Here is a 22652-nt window from a genome sequence, read left to right as displayed (position 1 = left end):
CCAAAATGTGAGGTCTTGAAGGTTAAATATTTTTCCCCTCCTTCAAGCTCGGGTCCTCTACCAGAGGGCTGGGTACTTGAGGGTCCTGTGCAGTATCTTAGCTGTTCCCAGGACTGTGCTCTTCTAGACAGAGATCTCGGATGTTGTACCTTGGCTCTGCTGGTACAACTGACTCGTGGTCACTGCACCTAACTTGGAGGTCACTGCACCAAGTGTTGCGATTATCACTGGGACCACTGTTACCTTATTCCTCCAGATCTTCTTGAGCTCTTCTCTGAGCCCTTGGTACTTCTGCAGCCTCTCGTGTTCCTTCTTCCCGATGTTGCTGTCATTCGATATCGCTACATTTGTCACTACAGCTGTCTTCCTCTGCTTGTCTATCACTAGTATGTCTGGTTGGTAAGACATGACTATTTTGTCCATCTGTATCTGTAAGTCCCATAGGATCTTAGCTTAGTGTTTCTCACCCTAGAGTGCATCTCAAATTTTGACCTCGGGACTTCCAGGCCATACTCAGCACAGATTTTTCTGTATATTATGCCAGCCACTTGGTTATAGCGTTCCATCTGTGCTGTCAATTTGTCCAGCTTTGTCCAGCCACTTGTAGCACTTCTGAATGTCAGCCAATTCCTCTATCTGCTGGTCCCCAGTCTCCTTCCTTCCGTACCTGATCACAGGCAAGGCGTAGGTGTTGATAGCCCAGATCTTGTTCTTACCATTCAGCTGGCTCCTCAGGACCTGCGTTAATCGCTGCATGTACTTGGTGGTTACAGCTTTCATAGCAGCCTCTTTGTGGTTCCCATTTGCATGTGGGATTCCCAGGTACTTGTAGCTGTCCTTGATGTCTGCAATGTTGCCTTCTGGTTGTTCTATCCCCTCACCTCTGACAACGTTCCCCCTCTTAGTTACCATTTGACTACACTTCCCAAATTCGAAAGACATCACAATGTCATGGCTGTAAATCCTGGTGGTGTGGATCAGTGAAGTGATGTCTCGTTCACTGCCCTTTATTAAATATGTATTACAGAAAATGCATTTTTATATGCACACACTGTACATATATATATATATATATATATATATATATATATATATATATATACACATACACACATATATAATGTATATAATATAATATATATATGTGTATATATATATATATATATATATATATATATATATATATATATATATATATATATATATATATATATGTGTACAGTTATATACATTATATTATATACATTATATATATATATATATATGTATATATATATATATATATATATATATATATATATATATATATATATATATACATACACACATATATAATGTATATAATATATATATATATATATATATATATATATATGTGTGTATATATATATATATATACTAGGGGTGCAACGATATTCGTATCGATATTGAACCGTTCGATACAGTGCTTTTGGTTCGGTACGCATATGTATCGAACAATACAACATTTGTAATTTATTTTATCAACTTTCCTTCTGACGATGCTGTCTGTGTTGAGCGCTCAGTGAATCTGCGTTCGACTACTCCGCCTAGGCTGCACTGTCGAGCGCAGATCCACTGAGCGCTCAACACAGACAGCATAGTCAGAAGGAAGAGCGCAGGGCAAGCTAGCGAGACAGCTGTTAGCACATGATTCTCCTTATGCTGCTGAGAATATAGCCCAGAAGAAGCGGATAGTATAGCTTTTATTTTGGAAAGAGACATTTCTCTGTAATAAACTCTCTTTTCCAAAAATGAGGGATTCCTCAATCAGATACAGGGCTTGCAATATCGCTAGCCCGACGTCCCGGAGCTAGCGATTTTTTCAGTCGGGCTACCAAAATCTATCTCTTCCCTGCCCGTCGGGCTATTGTAGGAAGGAAAAATATATGTCAATGCTTTTGCATTCTTTCGGAAATGTAGCTGGGTAATTATGTCATTGGCATCGGTGAGCCACTGTCAATATGTGACATATTGAAATCGCGTTTGAATTTGCGCTTGTTTTTTTGCTTTCACTTTGCAATCGTGCGAACTGTGTATAGAGAGCGACAGCACTGATCTGTGAGTGATGATAATTTGTGCACCAATTCCTCTGACATCGTCTTATTAATCGTTAGCTTACTATGCAAACATGACAAGTGAAATCTCCCACAGCAAGCTTAAACATGTGAGAGGTTGATCGCGCAGAGAATCGCTGAGCTTATGTGAGTGCGTGTGTAAAAGCAGCAGGATATATATTTTAGTTCTGCTGAGCCAAATAAGACAGGTCAGGGTGAAGAAGTGACAGCCAAAGAAAAGCTTTCCACAAAACGGAGAAGTTATGACAAATCAGACTATAAGGCAAAAAGAAAGTGCAGCTTTATGGTTTCATGGACAAAAGTATTTCTGTGGCTGCAATATGACGAGCTAAATAACCAGGGGTGCACATCAGTGGTCCGCAGGTGCGCATTCGCTGTCAAAATAAAAAACACGCAGAAGGGTTAGGGTTAAATTTAAAAACTGTACTTTTGAGTTAAAATATATATTTATAATTTTAATAAATGACAAATTAAAAAGGCATGAACATTTTTTTTGTATCGAAAAAATATCGAACCGTGACACCAAAGTATCGAACCGAACCGAACCGTGAATTTTGTGTATCGTTGCACCCCTAATATATATATATATATATATATATATATATATATATATATATATATGTATAGTTATATACATTATATATAATGTATATAATATAATATATATATAATATATATATATATATATATGTATATATATATATATATATATATATATATATACAAGTTGAACAGCCACAAGGGGCAGTACCCTCCATGGAGAAGGAGGCTAGAGGGCAAGATCAAAGTAGCACGGAGGGAGGTTAGCCAATTAACGGAGTTGCAGAAAGGTGCGACAAAGAAGGTGCATAAGAAATACAGCAAGCTGTCCATACCTGAGGCCTTGGAAACTGCCAAGCAAAGACTCACAGCCTTGGCCAGCCGCTTGAGGAGGTACACCAGAGCGATAGAAGGCAGGAGAATAAACCGGCTGTTCTCCACAGAACCAGCAAAGGTGTACTCTCAGTGGCAAGGGAACAATAAGAGAACAGCACCACCAAGGCTGGAGACGGAGCAATACTGGAAGAGCATATGGGAGAAGGACGCAACCCATAATGGCAATGCTCAGTGGCTAGTGGATCTGAGGGCAGACCACAGCGACCTCCCTGAGCAGGGTCCAGTAACCATCACAGTGGCAGATATCCAAGAAAGGGTCTCCAGTATGAAGAGTTGGACAGCACCAGGGCCCGACATGGTTCACGCCTACTGGCTAAAGAAGCTGACTGCACTCCACGAGCGTCTGGCAGCACAAATGAACCAGCTGCTAGTTAACGGGAGACACCCGGAATGGCTAACCGAAGGTCGGACGGTCCTGATCCCCAAGGACCCCAAGAAGGGACCGGTCCCCTCCAACTACCGACCAATAACCTGCCTCAGTACTACATGGAAGCTCCTGTCAGGCATCATATCGGCTAAGATGAACAGGCACATGGGTCAATACATGAGCGGGACACAGAAAGGAATTGGCAAGAATACCAGAGGCGCAAAACACCAGCTACTGGTAGACAGAACAGTCAGCCGAGACTGCAAGACCAGACTGACCAGCCTGTGCACTGCCTGGATTGATTACAAGAAGGCCTATGACTCAATGCCCCACAGCTGGATACTGGAATGCCTAGAATTGTACAAGATCAATGGGACCCTAAGAGCCTTCATCAGGAACTCAATGGGGATGTGGCGTACAACACTAGAGGCCAACTCCAAGCCCATAGCACAAGTCACCATCAAGTGCGGGATCTACCAAGGAGATGCTCTGTCCCCACTGCTGTTCTGCATAGGCCTGAACCCCCTCAGTGAGATCATTAACAAGACTGGCTACGGATACCGACTACGGAACGGAGCAGTTGTCAGCCACCTCCTGTACATGGATGACATCAAGCTGTATGCCAAGAGTGAACGAGACATCGATTCACTGATCCACACTACCAGGCTATACAGCAATGACATTGGAATGTCGTTCGGACTGGAGAAGTGTAGTCGGATGGTAACAAAGAGAGGGAAGGTAGTCAGAACTGAGGGGATTGAACTACCAGAAGGCAACATTGCAGACATAGAGGACAGTTACAAGTACTTGGGGATCCCACAGGCGAATGGGAACCATGAAGAGGCCGCTAGAAAAGCTGCAACCACCAAGTACCTGCAGAGGGTCAGGCAAGTCCTGAGGAGTCAGCTGAATGGTAAGAACAAGATCCGGGCCATCAACACGTACGCCCTGCCCGTGATCAGGTACCCTGCTGGGGTAATAGGCTGGCCAAAGGAGGAGATAGAAGCCACTGACATAAAGACAAGAAAGCTCCTTACCATGCATGGAGGGTTTCACCCCAAATCCAGCACCCTGAGGCTGTATGCTAAGCGGAAGGAAGGGGGCCGGGGACTGGTGAGTGTAAGCACCACAGTCCAGGATGAGACAACGAACATCCAAGAATACATTGGGAAGATGGCCCCAACTGACCGAGTGCTCAGTGAATACCTCAGGCAGCAGAAACCCAAGAAAGAGGAGGGAGACGAGGAACCATCATGGAAGGACAGGCCCCTGCACGGTATGTACCACCGGCAGATAGAGGAGGTGGCTGATATCCAGAAATCCTACCAGTGGCTGGACAAAGCTGGACTGAAAGACAGCACAGAGGCACTAATCATGGCAGCACAAGAACAAGCTCTGAGCACAAGATCCATAGAGGCTGGGGTCTATCACACCAGGCAAGACCCCAGGTGCAGGCTGTGTAAAGATGCCCCAGAGACAATCCAGCACATAACAGCAGGGTGCAAGATGCTAGCAGGCAAGGCATACATGGAACGCCATAACCAAGTGGCCGGCATAGTGTACAGGAACATCTGTGCCGAGTATAACCTGGAAGTCCCGAGGTCAAAATGGGAGATGCCCCCAAGGGTGGTGGAGAATGACCGAGCTAAGATCCTGTGGGACTTCCAGATACAGACGGACAAAATGGTGGTGGCTAACCAACCGGACATAGTGGTGGTAGACAAACAGAAGAAGATGGCCGTAGTGATCGATGTAGCGGTTCCGAATGACAGCAATATCAGGAAGAAGGAACACGAGAAGCTGGAGAAATACCAAGGGCTCAGAGAAGAGCTCGAGAGGATGTGGAGGGTGAAGGTAACGGTGGTCCCCGTGGTAATCGGAGCACTAGGTGCGGTGACTCCCAAGCTAGGCGAGTGGCTCCAGCAGATCCCGGGAACAACATCGGAGATCTCTGTCCAGAAGAGCGCAGTCCTGGGAACAGCTAAGATACTGCGCAGGACCCTCAAGCTCCCAGGCCTCTGGTAGAGGACCCGAGCTTGATGGATAAACCGCCCGCAGGGGCGTGCTGGGTGTTTTTTTATATATATGTATTTAGAACAAGGTTGCTTGAAAGCCAATCAGAAACCTGGGTTAAGCACTGGACTAGGGTGGACAGCCTATCCAGCTGATGAGGCTTAAAGGACATATGGAGCTGAATGTCATCAGCATAAAAATGATAAGACAGGTTGCTAAAAGATTGAATGATACTAGCTAAAGGAAGGAAGGAAGGAAGCATATAAAAAGAAAATAGTAATGGACCTAAAACTGAGCCCTGTGGGACACCACAAGTCAGGGCAGCAGTGTTAGAGGAGAACCTATCAGTCAGCTTAAAATGTGAAACAAAAATAGATTTAATTTCTCTGACAAAAACATCGGAGTGGCAGGTGGATACATACTTGTGAAGTATACTTGTTTGGAGGTATGGAGGAGATCAAAACTCCAGACATCCAGAGGCCCCCAGAACACAAGAGACCAAGGAAGACCAACAGAGGGGCAGCCGCGCCACTGTCCCAGAAAGAGCTGAGGAGAGTCCCAGATGAGGGGTCACTCAGCAGCCGCGGAGCAGAAGCCAGGGGGAGTTGCAGTGACGCGCCCGTGAGCTCCGCCGGCAGCCAGCCATGCCTGAGTGACCGAGCCCCAGGCCGAGAGGCCGGGGGCACCCCACCTCCGAAGTGGCCCGAGCGAGCCCCAGGCTCCAGGCCCTGATAAGCGGCCGCCAAGGAGTGAGCCGGTGTGTACCTGGACGCCCATCCCCGGACACAAAGAACCACCAATGCACCGACACCTGAGGGAGTCCGCCACCGGCAGGGGAAGTGGTGGTAGGGGGAGATAGGCCTCCAAACCTTGGAGGGCCTAAGATGTCCCCAGAGAAGTGGCGCCTGACACCCAACCTGACATATAGACACAGAAATACAGGCACACACAGATACAAACATCCATTACCACCCTCATGCTCTCATATGCACTTACTCCACACTCAACCAACGTGGAGACAGACATAAAGAGACGCTGTTCACACAATCACACTCCCCAAGCGTACTCTAAGAACCGGGTCTAGGTACCCTTGTCCCTGGAGGGGGGAACTGCACCCAGACCCAGGTGGTGTTACCCTTTTCCCTGCAGTGGGGAGAAGCAGACCGCCCCGACTCCGCAGCAGCAGGGAGGGCCCGCATTCCAGACCCCAGTCGGACATCCAACTCCTCCTCCTAGCCCCCCACTCCAGCAGGCCGCAGAGAACGGGGGTGAGAGAAGACTCCAAACCTCCCTCCACCCGCTCATTGTAGTGTTGATGCATGTGTGTTCTAAGGTGCATTTAAAACCCAGCAGGTCATGGAGCTACCTGCCAGAGAGCAGCAGGTAAGCACATAGCCCCTCCTGCTAGCCCTCAATGTCTACGTGTATTTAAAATTGAGAGGTGGGCAACAACGCCAGGGGTGAGGTGTACACCCTGATGGTAATTTGGATTCCGTGTAGCGTGCCCACCCCCAAGATCCTATATGTATGTGTAATGAGAGTGTGAGTAATGTGAATGTCTAAGTTGTGGGATAAAATTGAGGCAGGGGCAGCCAGAAGGGGACGGGGGGGGGTAGCCTCCTCTGCACCCTGGTGACACACCCCTACTCCAAGGCCCTGCATGTGTGGGTGGTTGTGGTGGAGCGGGAAGAGGGAGGCAGCTGGAGATGGGGAGGGAAGGAAGGGAGGGGCAAGTGACCCCTCCCTGGGGCCAGCTCCCCCGCTGACCCCAGTAGGCACCCCCGTACTCCGCGACCCGCCAGGGAAACGGGGCCCAGGCCCATCCGGACCGGGGCCCAGTGCAGCAGCGCCGCCTGGCCCCACAGAGCTGAATAAAATTATTGATCTGAACTGTGCAGAAACATCAAACTTCTTCATCCTGTCATGTGATGATAGATGAGGACCTAAATGCACTTTGAGACAGACTGAATAAGAAAAAGTGAAACTTGAAGTGAACAACACACACACACACACACACACACACACACACACACACACACAAACAAACACACTGAGAGGGAAGTAAAACTCAACATAAGACACAAGAAACAGGGTAACAGTTAACACAGGGGAACTGACACAGGAGGATGAGACAGGAAAACACCGAGGAAACAAATTAAACTCTAAGACTAAATTACAAGAAGAACTAAAGCTCCATAAATGCTCAAAAATAAATGAAGCTCAATAAACAACTAGAGATGGCACGATACCACTTTTTTATGTCCGATACGATATCATAAATTTGGATATCTGCCGATACCGATATGAATCCGATATAGTGTGTTTTTTAATCAATAAAACTGTTTTTTAATATATTGCTGCATTTTGTATAAGCTCATACTCAAGTTTAAATAAACAACAACACTAAAGCTATTCTGTTATCCCTGTATGTAAAAAATACACTGCACCCAAAATAATTCATAGTTCAGCAAAACTGATCAATCTAATAAACTTAAACCTACTCAAACCTCCCTATTCTGGTATTTTAAAGAGTACTTAGCAGAAATATTAAGCAACCTAACTAATAGGGTTGCAAACTCCCAGCAAAAAAAAAATAAAAAAAATAGGGAACCACCCACCCTCCACCTCATGGTGCTAAATCGACGTAATCAACTTTAATTTGATGCAGTGTGGAAAAAAAATGCACAGAAATAAATTATTTTTCAAGAATAATTAAATAGATTCAACATCTTTCTTCAACAGAATTGCAGACTGCACAGATGGTATCTTCCCAAAGGAAAAAGTAGTATAGCTAACTAGGGTATATTAGACTTAATAGTTACTATATACAGTAATGGACTTCTATATATTTTACATCAGATTAAAACTTTGGGTGTAAGATTCAGATAATTATTTATTAAAATCTAGACATTTTAAATGAGAATAAGAAAGAAAAGTATGTCTTTGTCCCCCTTTTCCCTGTTAATGCCCTATCGGCCCCCCTGGCTAAACTTTGCTAGATCCGCCCCTGCACAGTTACCAGCCACCAGCTACTTAGAAAAGGATCCTGCACTGTAAAAAAATTCTGTAAAAATACAGTACAATCTACTGTATAAACGTGAAGGAATTTCCCGTATTAGTTTACAAGTATTTTTCTGTATTTCTCAACTACTGCAATGCATTGTGGGAAAAAAAACCTGAAAAGGAGGGAAAAGTAAGCGCAAGAGCAACCATTAGGCTTCTTTCAGGCTTCATCTGGATTTTGGACTCTGAAGTTGGAGAAACTGCCTTCAAATTTCTGTGGTAAGTATTAAAACTCATGTTTCCTTTTATTAGAATAATGTTTTTCAAAAGACTCCGCATTTTTATTTAGAAAGAATTGTTAATGTATTTGTTAACTGGTTTCGGCTGTCTCCAGACAAGTCAGGAATATTTTGCTGACTCATTTTTTAAAATAATTGTTATTTAGGTTTAACATGACTTAAGCTTTATTTTAGTTAATGTTAAAATAACTTTTACTGTGATACCACCAGTTTTGCCCTTCAGTGGCTGAACCAGTTTTCCTAAATATTATAGTTAGCTCTCTGTGTCTCTCTGGATATTACACAGCTGTGACTGCTAACTAGCTAATTAGCAAAAGTCAGCGATGTGGATAACTGGGAAAAGTGAGAACTTCATGGTCCTAGAAATTATTCTAGGACTCTAATAAGTACTGTATCAATACCTGTGTTTTACAGTTGGCTCTACTGTACACTTAAAAGGGTTTCAGGAAAAGTTACACTAACCCTAGTTTAAGCCTCAGACCTTCCTGGCTGTCGCTAGCAAATGCTAATGTTAGCCTCTGATTTGGGCTGCTAAAGTAAATACTTTTAGCTAGCTGACCAGCATAGATTATTTCGGTGGTTAACAGACTGCAGTGGTAATATTATGGAAAGTATAGTTTCACCTCAGCACATTTACAATTATGTCTATTTTGTAGCACATAGAAATGTTTAGTTAATATTTACAGACACACATTTTCCCTGTAACTGTGTTGTCACACACTTTGGTTTTCCAGTGCAGAGCAATGGCCAAGAAAAGGACAGACTTCCCCGAGTGGAAAAAAAAGATGAAGATACAAGCTGGTGATGATCCAGAGCAGCTGGTCTCAGGAAATGAAGAAAAACCCTGATCACCTTCTCTACAGAAACAAGGTGAGTTTAATGTTGTGGTTGATTTAGTTTTTCAAGGTATGTATGTTACTTTAATTATAAACTGCTTTTGTTGCAACAGAATGGTGTTATGTGTATGCAACTCTACGTGAATTATAATCCTTTGTAGGGCTGTGTGATATGACCAAAATCTCACATCCCAATGTAAGACATATCTCTCCTGATAACGATATATATCACAAAATAGTGCATTTTCTGTTAATTCTGTGATTCTCGGGCAACTCAACTTATGTGAAATGTTTTCAGTTGGGCGTTGTGTACTTGGAGTCGAGTGTTTTGACCGATGCGTGAAACTATACATTTTTAGACATGAGTTTAAACGGCCGCCATTTTCTTTCTGAGTATTTATTACATGGCGTGCTGCGAGGAAAACCCTTTTCTAACGTTTGAGTCTACGGATTATTTTGAGCACCTGACAGCTCTTTTTTGCTTTTCATTCGTAAACTCTCTCCATACTCTTTCATGTGATTCTTGTGTAGGTGGTTAAAGAGGTTTGTCGTGTTTGAGTGGTGGTGGGGACCAATTTGTGGCATAATTTGCATAGTACAGTTTTCTGGGGCGTGTCAGATTTTTCATAACCAAACCATGTCCATGCTACAGAGGTAGCCCCTCGTTTAACAATAAGGTCCTCGATTTCTTTTGACTGGTCCTTCTGTTTGGAGCTAGCTGGTTCTGCCTCATCCTTGCTGGCCATGCTGGTATTCTCTGTGCCTTCATCTGCGTGGTGACTGTAAGTGCCATTTATAGTTACTTGATGTTTTTATTTGAGGTAATTTGTTTGATGCATATTCTGAAATTTTATGTTTGAGAATAATGTATATCATTTCAGTTTATTTTGAAAAGTCTCAACAGACACTTGAGCTTTATTGTGAAAGGTTTATGTGGAAAATAAACAAGCGGACAGCAGAGCCACGCACTGGTTTTACCGTCATTGTTGGTAACGAAAGTACGCGTAAAAACAGTCACTTGTCCGTCCATAGTGTGGTTATTGTAAGTATAAGAGAAAGAGAGAACTTTAAGAAATAATATAGCCACTACAGTGACCATCAAAATCATGAAAAAAATATTGCCGTAAACAGTTTATTTTGCAACACCACAAAACAAACAATAGTGTATAATATGAAACAATAGACATTTTTATATCGTCATCTGATATATATCGTCATATCGCACAGCCCTAATCCTTTTTTTTGCTTATGTTGTTTATGTTCTAGGTAAAAAAAATTATAAAAATACAAACTTTTTAAAAATGTCTTGTTGTTTCTCTTTTTTTCCTTAGAATAAATTGCGACTAGTCTCAATGGCTGAGATGGAGGAGCAACCAGTGTTGGGACTAACGCGTTATTAAGTAACGCGTTACAGTAACTACGTTATTATTGTGGTAACGAGCACGGTAACTAGTTATTATGCCAAAATCAGGAACGCGTTACTCGTTACTGGGATTTAGATAGGGTCGTTACTCGTTACTTCGTGTGGTGGCATCGCGGAGTTTCCACAGATTCAGTAACATTAGCAAGTGGTGGAGGCAGCAGGTGGATGAAGGAAAAGGGACGCAGAAGGAAAAGAGACCCGAGGCGGCCGCCGGTCCAAGTGTGAACTGAACTTCAGGTAAGAAGTTATGACCTGCAGTCTCTCTGGGTCAGATATGAACCAAGTTTAGGTGGAGTTTATTTTCGTTATTCTGACTTTTTCCGTACTGCGTGCTAGCTAGCATGACGGAGTTTCTACACAGCTGGGTGGTGCTATGAAGTTAATGATGTTGAACCTTATTTTGTTCATAAGTTATTAGAGTTGCCAGCCGTCCCGTCTGGTATTCAGAGAAAATATTACTTATTTCTTATTGAGGTGAAAAGGAACAGTTTGTCCCGTAATTCAGCTACAATGAAAAAGGCACAAAGCTGGAGTTATTCTGTGTTTACGCTGCACAGCTGCCTCTTCTTCTCTCATTCTCCCCCCTCCCTCTCCCGTTTCTACTTCAATCATGAAACTGATCAATGATCAGCTGATCGGCTCTCTTGTTTGTTTATCGCCCACTTTGCGCCGAAAGAGGAAACCAGCGGATGTCGCGCTAAACAACAGCAGCACGTTTAAGCTTGATCAGCTGTTGTTAGAATTTATTTAATATTAATTTTAAGTATCAGCTGATGTTTGCTGGAGCCACAGCTGTAAAAAAAAGCTGCTGGTCATGATATGGTTTGGTTATCTGGTGAGAGGGAAACATGAAGATGAAACCAGGAGATGTCCTTACTGGATCATCAGAGCTGAGCAGGTGATGGAGAAACAGGTTTACCTTTTAGGTGACATGAATGAGTTGAAGGGAAGTTATGAACTGTTTCTGAGAGACAAATAACCCCAGGATCCTTTTTTAGGTAGCTGACAGCTGGTAACTGTGCAGGTGCGGATCTAGCAAAGTGTGGCCAAGGGGGCATGTAGGGCATTAACAGGGAATGGGGGGCACAAAGAAATACTTTTCTTTCTTATTCTCATTTAAAATGTCTAGCTTTTAAAAAATAATTATCTGAATCTTACAACAAACGATTGATAGATTGATGCATATATACCATCAAAACAGTGAACATCACTGTCACAACAGTGTTTGTTTTCATTCAAAGGCTTTATGATTTTTCCTATAATGGTGGGCCAGTTTCTAGTCAAAATGCCCGGGCCAATTTTCTGTCCCAGTCCAGCCCTGTATGCAGCTCATCTGCAGTCTGGTGTTACCTACATCTTCCTATTCAGAAGGCAGAATTTCTGAGTTCTGAGTACAATCGAAAGCACCACGACTGCAGTTTTTGTGTTGGATGTAAAAGGCGCACATGACTCTGTGACGTAGGCTAGAATCATGGCAGCAGTCAATGACGGTCCAGGCGTGGGATTTCTCTCGTGGAAATATGCAAGTTATCATATCCTTTCTATTGGTAGGTGGCACAGTGCACTTGTGGCAAGTAAGCAAGCTAGAAGACTGGCAAAGTTATGGAAGAAACACATTAACAAGAGAATTCTGAGTAAAACCAAAGTTACTTTCCCTAGTAACTAGTTACTTTGAAAGTAACGAGTAACTTGAAGTAACTGAGTTACTTTTGAGAGAAGTAACTAGTAATGTAACTAAGTTACTATTTTAAAGTAACTTACCCAACACTGGGAGCAACACAGCGACACGTTAACCCCGACTGCTGCAGTTCCTGTATGAACTGAGCAACTCTGGAAATCCAAGGAAAAGCTGAGTGTATTTTACTTAAAGCTCAGATGGACCTTGATGTACTAACATGCAGGCTGCATTCAGGACTTTGTCACACTGGTATATGAAGAGTGGTAACAAGACTTTGTAGTAATTTGTCTTACTATTGTCTTATTTGTTGTGATTTAGGGTCTGTGCGCACAAGCAGAGGTTTTTGTGTGTAACCTCGTTTTCAGAGCCTTGTCTAACATTTAATGGTCATGAAATATGTCAGACTTTTTCCTCTACTTAAACAGCTAAGAGCACTTGAACACCGTGGAGAGAAAGGTGTGCATTAAGGATTTTGAACTATGATGTTTAAGTGTTGTCACTGCTGAGGATTCGTGGACACAGATCCTTATTCACTACGCTGCTGTTTACAGTTTAACTTTTCATCAGAACAAGCACTTCTAATTGTACTTTGCTCCTCACTGACAAAACAAGTCCAGTAAATACACTTTTATCTTTAGGTTTGGGATCTGTCTTAATTTATTTTGTGTTGTAGTTATCATATGGGGAAAAGTCCTGTGGTTATCCACCTGTCCTGTTCGAATAAACCCAAAGTTCAGGAACATCTTCTTTAGATCTGTTCAGTTTTATTCATGTGGTACCACTTAAACAGTCAACAAATTTTGACTCAAGTATGTTATATTGTAAGGTAAAGAGCCCAAAGAGTTAATCTCAGACAAATGTGAATTACATTCACTTCATTAATGAAGTGAATGTAATTGTAATGCGATTCAGTAATCAAAGGTGTTTGGCTATAACTGACTACATGTGTATACTGTATCATAAGTGGACAGACATGGATGTAAACCACACCTTAACCATTTGGCTGAGGCAAAACTACCACAAGGCAGTGATTCTAACTAAAAGCTACTCTGGATATTATTAAATGTGAACATATCGTTAAATATGACATTTTTTGTTTGTCAGGTGTCCTGTTTGAAGAAAACACTTGGTAGCCACTTGAATGAATGTAAATAAACACATTTACATGAGGGCAACCTGATTTCAAGGAAATAAAAATGCTCAAATTTGAAAGCTTGTGAGTTATTTTGTTCATGTATCAGCTGCTTAGTAGTTTTATGACAAGATGGATGCTGTCATTATATTTTAGTATAGTTTTAGAGTTGAGGAGAATAAAAGAATATTTAACATTAATTGTACCAATGTTGTTGTGTATAAAGCACAAATTAATTTAAGTTTTAATTTATGAATTTTTGAGCACGTGGTGTACTAGGTTGTAATTGCATAGAAATGTACGTTTAAGGATATAAAGAACTATATTTAATGAGTTACAGTGAAAAGAAGTGCTTGGAAATAGTAATATAAACAGAAATTTCAATTTTTCTATTAATGGAAAATATCAGTTAATGATACAGAAAATATACTGTGAATAAACAGAATTTTCCGTTTTATAGCTGAAGGAAATGTCCTTAAATAGTATAGAGAGTATACTGTAAATCTACAGAATTTTCCATTTTATCATTTACAGAAAAGTCCGTCAAACTTCCGTAAAAAAACAGAAAATATACTGGCAGAAAATTACCAGGACATTTTCCGTTTTTTTACGGAATATTTTTTTACAGTGTGGTGTACAAAGTAATATTAAATAAATTCTAACAACAGCTTATCAAGCTTAAACGTGCTGCTGTTGTTTAGAATCAGAATCAGAATCGGAAAGGGGTTTATTGCCAAATGTTGAGCAGGTTTACAACATTAGGAAATTGCTGCGGTGCTTCAGTGCAAACATAGTGTCATAGATAGCACTTAAATAGACATGAAAAAATAAAAGTAGGAATAAGAATTAAAAGTGCTACGTAGAAAGATATGTGCATGAGATATACATGAGATATATACATGAGAATAAGAATTAAGAGTGCTACGTAGATAGATATATACATGAGTGCAGGTGGTGATCAGTGCCAAACATGGAATGATGCAGTGACACAGCGTAGGGTCATGTGTTAGTGGCGGGGACAGTCATACGGTTATTGTTCATGTGTCCAACAGCAGAGGGGAAGAAACTGTTCTTATGGCGAGAGGTTCTGGTGCGAATGGACCGGAGCCTCCTGCCTGAGGGTAGCAGGTCAAACAGACTGTGTCCAGGGTGAGAAGGGTCAGCTGAGATCCGAGCTGCATGCCGCAATGTCCTGGAGGTGTACAGGTCCTGCAAAGATGGGAGTCTGCAGCCAATCACCTTCTCAGCAGAGCGCACAACATGCTGCAGTCTCTGTTTGTCCCTGATAGTGGCTCCAGCGTACCACACGGTGATGGAGGAGGTGAGGATGGACTCGATGATTGCAGTGTAGAACTGCATCATCGTCCGTGTTGGCAGGTTGAATTTCTTCAGCTGCCTCAGGAAGTACATCCTCTGCTGGGCTTTCTTGATGACGGAGGTGATGGTGGGCTCCCACTTCAGGTCCTGGGTGATGGTGGTACCCAGGAAGCGGAATGAGTCCACAGATGTGATGGGGGTGTCAGTCAGGATACAGTAGATGAAAATATAATAAAATATAATAAAATAAAATAAAATAGGAAAATAGTAAAGAGCAAAATATTAGAGAGACGTGGTAAAAGAGAAAAGATAAGATTAGCCGCTGGTTTTCTCTTTCTGGTGCAAAGTGGGCCAAAAACAAAGAAGAGAGACAGACTCGTGACAGAAAAGCCGATCAGCTGATCATTAATCAGGTTCACGATTGAAGTAGCAGCAAGAAGAGGCACTCGCTCCATATATCGGTTGTTAAGCTTAACGCGGGAATGCTTTACAAACATTCAGAGATGAACTTCCACACTTGCTTTACTTCTCTCTGGGATAACTTCCTCGGAGATGAAATGCTGGTTTGGTAGTGAGGCTACAAATACACACAGCCGCTCTATCATGTGAGCACACTGCTCCGACTGCTATGGTTATGAGCCGAGTTACGCCATGTCGCAAGTTTTGTGAGGTGCTTTTTTGATATTTAATGGATCGGATTGCATTTTTAATTTCTCTCCAATATCCGATCCAGTAATTTACGTCAGTATCGGACCGATACCGATATGTAATATCGGATCGGTCCATCTCTATAAACAACACTACAAACATGAACAAACAACAAATTCAACCTAAAAAAAAAAAACCCAGAAAACAAAATCAGACCTTGAATCTGACACACTCCAGATTTCTGCATCCTCTTTATTTTCATCAAATATTCATTTGATGTTTTGATGGTAAAAATTGAAATTAGAAGCTCTCTAATATGTAACTTCACTAACTTTCAGTTGTGTTTGGCTATTTTTTAATTACAGTTCACTTACCTTTTTATATTTATTTATTATTCAATATATGAACAGTGTATGAGCATACTGTTATAGAGTTTGTTACCTTTAAATGTGACATGAATGAAGGAAAAGACACTGACTGGAAATACAAAATCAACAAGGATGGTCGAGAATTTCTTGCCTACAACTTCTACATGGACTACAGATTAGAAATTAATTCTACAAGTCAGGGTGGTGAATATCAGTGCTTTGGTCGCAGGAAGAGCTCACGTTATACAAAGATCAGTAATACTGTCTCTATAACTGTATTAGGTAAGTCCTCAATGACCAATAATATGATTATTTGTGTTGAAAATCATCTGAATTATAAAATTCTGAATACATTTAATTAATGTTGTCATTGAAACTATTTTTTTCTGGTGCATTAAAACTTGAAACTTTAAGAAGAACTACTGTATTTTACTGGTTACTTTGCTCACAGTATACACAGTACAGCAATACCCACAGACTGTCATTTATTATTACTGCATTTGTGTATTTTAATGTATAACAAGAATAACTGTGGATTAAATTAATTTTAAATAAGGAGAAGAAGAAACATCAAAAGCTTCATAAAATCTAAGGTGATGATGTTTCTGTTATCTAAACCTGAAACTAGGCAGATCCCTCTGAACCCATCATTGTGTTTCCTTCAAGAGTGAACTGCAGTAGTTTATATTCAGTGTGACTTCTTCAGGCCTGAGATTGGACAAACATGTATACTGTGTTTATTTAGAGATCTACAACCTGAATTACTGCAGCTCTGTCACCATGTTGAGACAGAAAAATGGCAAAAAATTTGAAGCATCTTAAACTGCAGAAAAAAGAAAAAACTATAGTGATGAAATTTGTAGATTTTATTTTGTGGGACTTTAAATCACATGAAAAAATCTTTTAAAATGTAGGATTTGTTTTTATTTATTTTACCTTCATAATGGATCAGGTGTACATTTCCTTCCATTTTTTTTATAGCTCCAGTCATAATAGAAGATAAACCAATTAAACCCAGGGCCACACTCACAGCAAGAACTACAATCATAACAGTAGGGGGCAGTGTGACACTGACCTGCTCTGTGCAGAGCTCTGATGGATGGAAATATGAGTGGTTCAGACGAACCCAAACAACCTCTGAAGTTCAAATCAGAGATCAACAAAACAGAGATATCAGAGTATCTGAAGGAGGAATCTACAGCTGCAGAGGAACAAGAGGAAACCCAGTTTACTACACTGATAGAAGTGATGATGTCAACATTGAGAAAACCTGTGAGTTCAGTAATTTAGTTTGAAATATACATTCACTCATGATTATCAAACGTACAATGTTGAGTTTTCTGTGTTGATTTCATGTTTCTATTTGTATCTCAACTGTTAATATGTGTAAACAGTTTCCAATAAAGTTGTTGTAAAACAACAACCCAACTGGTCTCAGATATTCAGAGGTGAGACGATCACTCTGACATGTGAGGTGGAGGAAGGAGGTGAAACCACTGAGTGGGAGTATGAATGGAGAGGACCCAGGACACCCACACAGTGGACACACAATAATGATGTGACATTCAGAGTTTCTGAGTCCAGCAGTGGAGACTACATGTGTAAGAGTCGACGCAGAGATGACTCATATTCTTCAACAGAGTGGAGTGAAGCCTTCACATTGTCAGCATCAAGTAAGTCATGTTTGTTGTGTGATCTCCATTTGACAAATGTCATACTGGTCAGAACAGGATGAATTCAATGGTCTACAAAGCATGTTACATTGTTAGTCAGACAAAGAGCTGCAGCTGATAGTAGCCTCATTGTAGACAGTTTGTCACCACTTTGTGTCATGAACCTTCAGCTGGTATAGAGACGCCAATGCTGACCTGCTGCTCCATCACCTGAGGACAATAATGACAGAAATAAACAGTATAAAAATATTGTGTTCTTCAAACGTCCTCAAGAAACAACAACAAATCTACAATTTTTATAAAAATCATTTTGGCTTATGATCTCATCAAATACTGCTGTTTGTTACAATTGATTTAAAACACACACACATGACTGGGTTTAATACAAAAAAGAAAAAAAGTTTTTACAATCTAAAGTTTTTGATATTATTTCTATTAAATTCATTGATTTGCTTGTTCGCCTCAAGTTCAGTTTATGAAAGCAAATCATACTCATTCCGCTTTATTTCAAATAACTAAACAACAGAAATGCTAGAACATTTTACTTAAAGCTGATATTTTAAGGTCTTATATTGTATTATGACTTTGTATGTAATTTTCATTCCTTTAAACTAAATTTCTTTCTGTGAATCAGCTGTTTTTCAAGGCAAGGCAAGGCAAGTTTATTTGTATAGCACAATTCAACAACAAGGTGATTCAAAGTGCTTTACAGAGACATTAGAAACAAAAACAAATAAAAAGCATGATTTAAAATTGATTAAAACAATCAAACAAACAAACAAACTAATTAACAAACAAACAAACAAACAAAACAGTATATAAATTCAAAACAGATCAAATCAGAACAGTAGATAAAATCAGTAGTTAAAATGTTAGTTTTGAAATTTAAGCATAAAAGTGTGGATTTGGTGCTTTATTCAAATGCAGCTGAGAACAGGTGAGTCTTCAACCTGGATTTAAATAAACTGAGTGTTTCAGCTGATCTGAGGCTTTCTGGGAGTTTGTTCCAGATATATGGAGCATAAAAGCTGAATGCAGCTTCTCCGTGTCTGGTTCTGACTCTGGGAACTGATAAAAGACCGGATCCAGATGACCTGAGGGATCTGGATGGTTCATACTAGGTCAGGAGGTCACTGATGTATTTTGGTCCTAAACCATTCAGAGCTTTATAAACCAGCATCAGAACTTTAAAGTCTATCCTCTGACGGACAGGCAGCCAGTGTAAAGACCTCAGAGCTGGACTGATGTGGTCCACTTTTTTGGTCTTAGTGAGGACTCGAGCAGCAGAGTTCTGAATGAGCTGATTTTTTTTTTACTCACTTTAACTAAAAAAAAAAACTCAGGTAAACAGTGGAAGCCCAGATGTCCCGGTTTTACAGCTGGTCTCAGATCAACTAACAGTTAATAGTTCACCTGTTTCTGCATTTAGGAGTACAGTTTGGTGGCAGAACATAAAAACAGTCTCACCTGATTCTTGATTCACTCTGATAAAGTTTTCATCATGTTATATACATCCAGCGTTAGCTCCTGGCTCTCTAGCTGGCTAACAGTTAGCTGAGATACCTGTGCTGTCCTCATGTGTGCTGCTGCCAGTTGTTGATTCTCATCAAATTTGTTTTACAGACACTTTTTTGTTCTTGTGCTGTTGGTGCCTGTTTGTAACAAGTGTGATGATCACACTGAGATCAGGGACCGACCTACCTGAGAAACCTGAGATCTATTATTGAACTCCATCCATCTTCTTAACCCATTATATGTATTATATGTGAGCTAATTAGCACTTACTGAATTCAAAATATTGGAAATTGCATATTGATAGAATTTTTCTTTATTTCTACAAAATCTTCATTTGTTATATAACAAAGTTCTTCATGAAGCAAGTGACAATCTGATGAATTTTTTCCTGTAACTTCAACAGCAAGTAAACCCAGAGCCACACTGAGAGCACAAAGATCAATCATACCAGCAGGGGGCAGTGTGACACTGAGCTGCTCTGTGGAGGGCTCTGCTGGCTGGAAGTTTGACTGGTTCAGACGTGATTCAGTCTCTTCTAAAGCTCAGCTCATGAGAGGAAATGAAGCAAACAGAGGTATTAGTGTCTCACAAGGAGGTCTGGACCACTGCAGAGGAGGGAGAGGAGATCCAGTTTACTACACAGAGGACAGCAGTGATGTCACAGTTACAGAAACTTGTGAGATTAATTATTTTATTTCTACCAGACTAAGAGGTCATAATATGTTCTGTGCTAAGAACTTTATTCAACAACTGCAAGTTTATTAACCCTTAAATAGGGAAAGTCTTTAGTTTTCCGTTCATTAAGATTACTTGGAGAGGCGAGAAATGGAAAAATAGAAAACATTTCTCGGCCTTATTTTTGATCTTTATGTTTCTTTTTGTCTCTAACTTTTTCACTTCATTACTTAAATCACGCTGCTGTTATTGTGTATATATTTATTTATATTTCTTCATACATTCTTATATAGTTCTATATTGTGTATTTTGTTGTACAGTTATTTTATTTTCAACTTTAATTTATATATTTTATCTTATTCTTTCCCAGTTAAATTTACCCTTCATTCTAATTTGTGTTGTACAGTTATCTCCTTTTTAACCTTAATTTATATCTTATTCCTTCCTAGTAAAATTTACCCTTTTTAATTTTTCATATTTATTTCCTATCTTATTCATAGCTTTTTCCTTTTTTGTGTTCTTTAGGTCACGAGCAGTTGTCCAAGCATTTCACTGCATATCGTACTGTGTATGACTGTGTACGTGACAAATAAAATTTGAATTTGAATTTGAATTTAACTGGATATTTTTCTGTGAACAGTTCCCAGTAAGCCCACTGTGACCCTGCAGCCATCCTGGACTCAGATATACAGCGGTGAGACAGTCACTGTCAGATGTGAGATTCAGGGAGGTGAAGGAGCTCAGTGGACGTATGAATGGAGAGCAGCCAAGTTAAACACACCTCCAACATCCAATGAATACAGAATCATCAGAGCTACTGAGTCTGACAGTGGAGGATACAGCTGCCGGGGCAGAAGGGACTATTTCTTCTCAGAGTGGAGTGATATCATCACACTGACTGTATCATGTAAGATCTTTCATCCAGAGTATCTAAATAAGGAAAAAGCACTTCTTCTTTCTTACAGCTTTATAACTGTCTTTCATGTTGGTCAGTAAAATGTTTAGTTTTTATTCCAACAACAAAAACCTGAACAGCAGCTTTTTATTCACAGTGAAGAGAACAAAACATATGAGAGTAACTTCTCTGCTGTGCAGCTCTAATACATGAAAGATGAAATGCAGAACAAATGCTGAATATGTCTCAGCTGCTCCACCACATCCACTAAGAAACATTAAATCCACTGATTGTTCCTCATGTGTGTTTTTAACTTAGAAATGCAGCAAATTAAATATGAAAGATTAGTGTTGTGTTTGTGTGATAGTTGTACAGTTTGTTGCAGCTTCACCATTAAAGTTATGTGATATTTATTATTTCCATATTTCCACCAAGTTATTTCAACTGGTTTGATTCAGTCATTGACTTTTGTTCTTTTTCTAAACTGAACTGCAGATAAACCAAAGGCCAAACTGAGAGCTGATAACACAGCTGTTCCAGTAGGGGGAAGTGTGACCCTGACCTGCTCTGTGAACCCATCATCATCATCTGGATGGAAATACTACTGGTACAGAGATGAGAAATCCTCTGAAGCCCTGACCACACAAGATGCAGTTTTCCACTCAAATGGACAAATCCGTGTCTCACAGGAAGGACTCTACAGGTGCAGAGGAGGAAGAGGAAACCCAGTTTACTACACAGAGGACAGCCAGTCAGTCAGGATTGGGAAAACTGGTGAGTTCAAAGTTAACAAACCAAAAATCACTACATTTGATGGAAATTGACCCATTTTGTCATTCATTTGTTCATTTCCTGAATACAGTCTCAAACAGGCCTGTTGTGACTCTGTATCCAAACTGGTCTGAGATATACAGAGGAGAGACGATCACTGTCAGATGTGAGATCCATGGAGGAGACACTGAGTGGGATTATGAGTGGGAAACAAACAGCATGATAAAAGCTCCAAATCAAAATGAATACAGGATTAGATCTGCTTCATCATCCAACAGTGGAAACTATCGCTGTAAGGGCAGAATGAAAAGTTCACAGCATGAAACAACAGAGTGGAGTGATTCAGTCACACTGACAGTTTCTGACAGTAAGTAGAGTCATAGTTCATTTAACCTGGAAATAGAAACAGTTTGTAAAAATGTGTTTTTATTAGTACATGTTGAGATATTTGACATGTTTAGATAGTCTCACTCTTAAAGTTCATCATAAATATTGTGAGTCAACATTTTAGTGACATTGAATTCAGAGTTAAGAGACGAAACATTGAGAGAAAATCTTTGTTGAACAGATGAACCCCGTCCTGTCCTCACTGTGTCTCCATCATGGCTGAGTCCTGGAGCCTCAGTAACTCTGAACTGTGAGGTTGAACATCCGTCTGCAGGATGGAGCTTCTACTGGTATAAAGCTGTTCCTGATCTATCAGAGAAATCCTCCAGTTATGAGCTGCTACCTGATGGCAGTGGGACTGCACAGGACTCCTACATCATTCATGGACAGACACACACAGCAGGATATGTGTGCAGAGCTGGAAGAGGAGACCCAGAGTATCACACTGATCACAGTCAACCAAAGTTTGTCTGGTCTGCAGGTCAGTGTGATTCTGTCTAATAAGTTGTCCCATCACTGTAAACCACCAAGATTCAGCTCATCATTTTTTTTTCTAATATTAATTTGATATTTTGAATCCTAACATCTGTGAGCTTTGTCTCTTCCCTGCATGTTGTTTC

General features: G+C 40.7%; 1 protein-coding gene and 2 long non-coding RNA genes across 3 annotated transcripts in view; all 3 read left to right on the top strand.

The window, feature by feature from the left end:
- The window catches only part of LOC112429839 (uncharacterized), a 173038-nt gene that overhangs the window by 114678 nt on the left and 35708 nt on the right, over nt 1–22652 (top strand). The gene's annotated exons all lie outside the window — the stretch shown is intronic.
- Nucleotides 17112–19955, top strand: LOC143414795 (uncharacterized). The gene is made up of 3 exons (XR_013095472.1): nt 17112–17388; nt 17511–17789; nt 19708–19955. It is a non-coding gene; the product is annotated as an uncharacterized LOC143414795 (long non-coding RNA).
- LOC143414798 (uncharacterized) lies at nt 21431–22506 on the top strand. Its single transcript, XR_013095474.1, has 3 exons — nt 21431–21648; nt 21737–22012; nt 22214–22506. It is a non-coding gene; the product is annotated as an uncharacterized LOC143414798 (long non-coding RNA).

This window comes from Maylandia zebra, linkage group LG3 (assembly GCF_041146795.1).
Source record: "Maylandia zebra isolate NMK-2024a linkage group LG3, Mzebra_GT3a, whole genome shotgun sequence".
Taxonomy (NCBI): Eukaryota; Metazoa; Chordata; class Actinopteri; order Cichliformes; family Cichlidae; genus Maylandia; species Maylandia zebra.
This window is presented reverse-complemented; position numbering and strand designations above follow the sequence as displayed.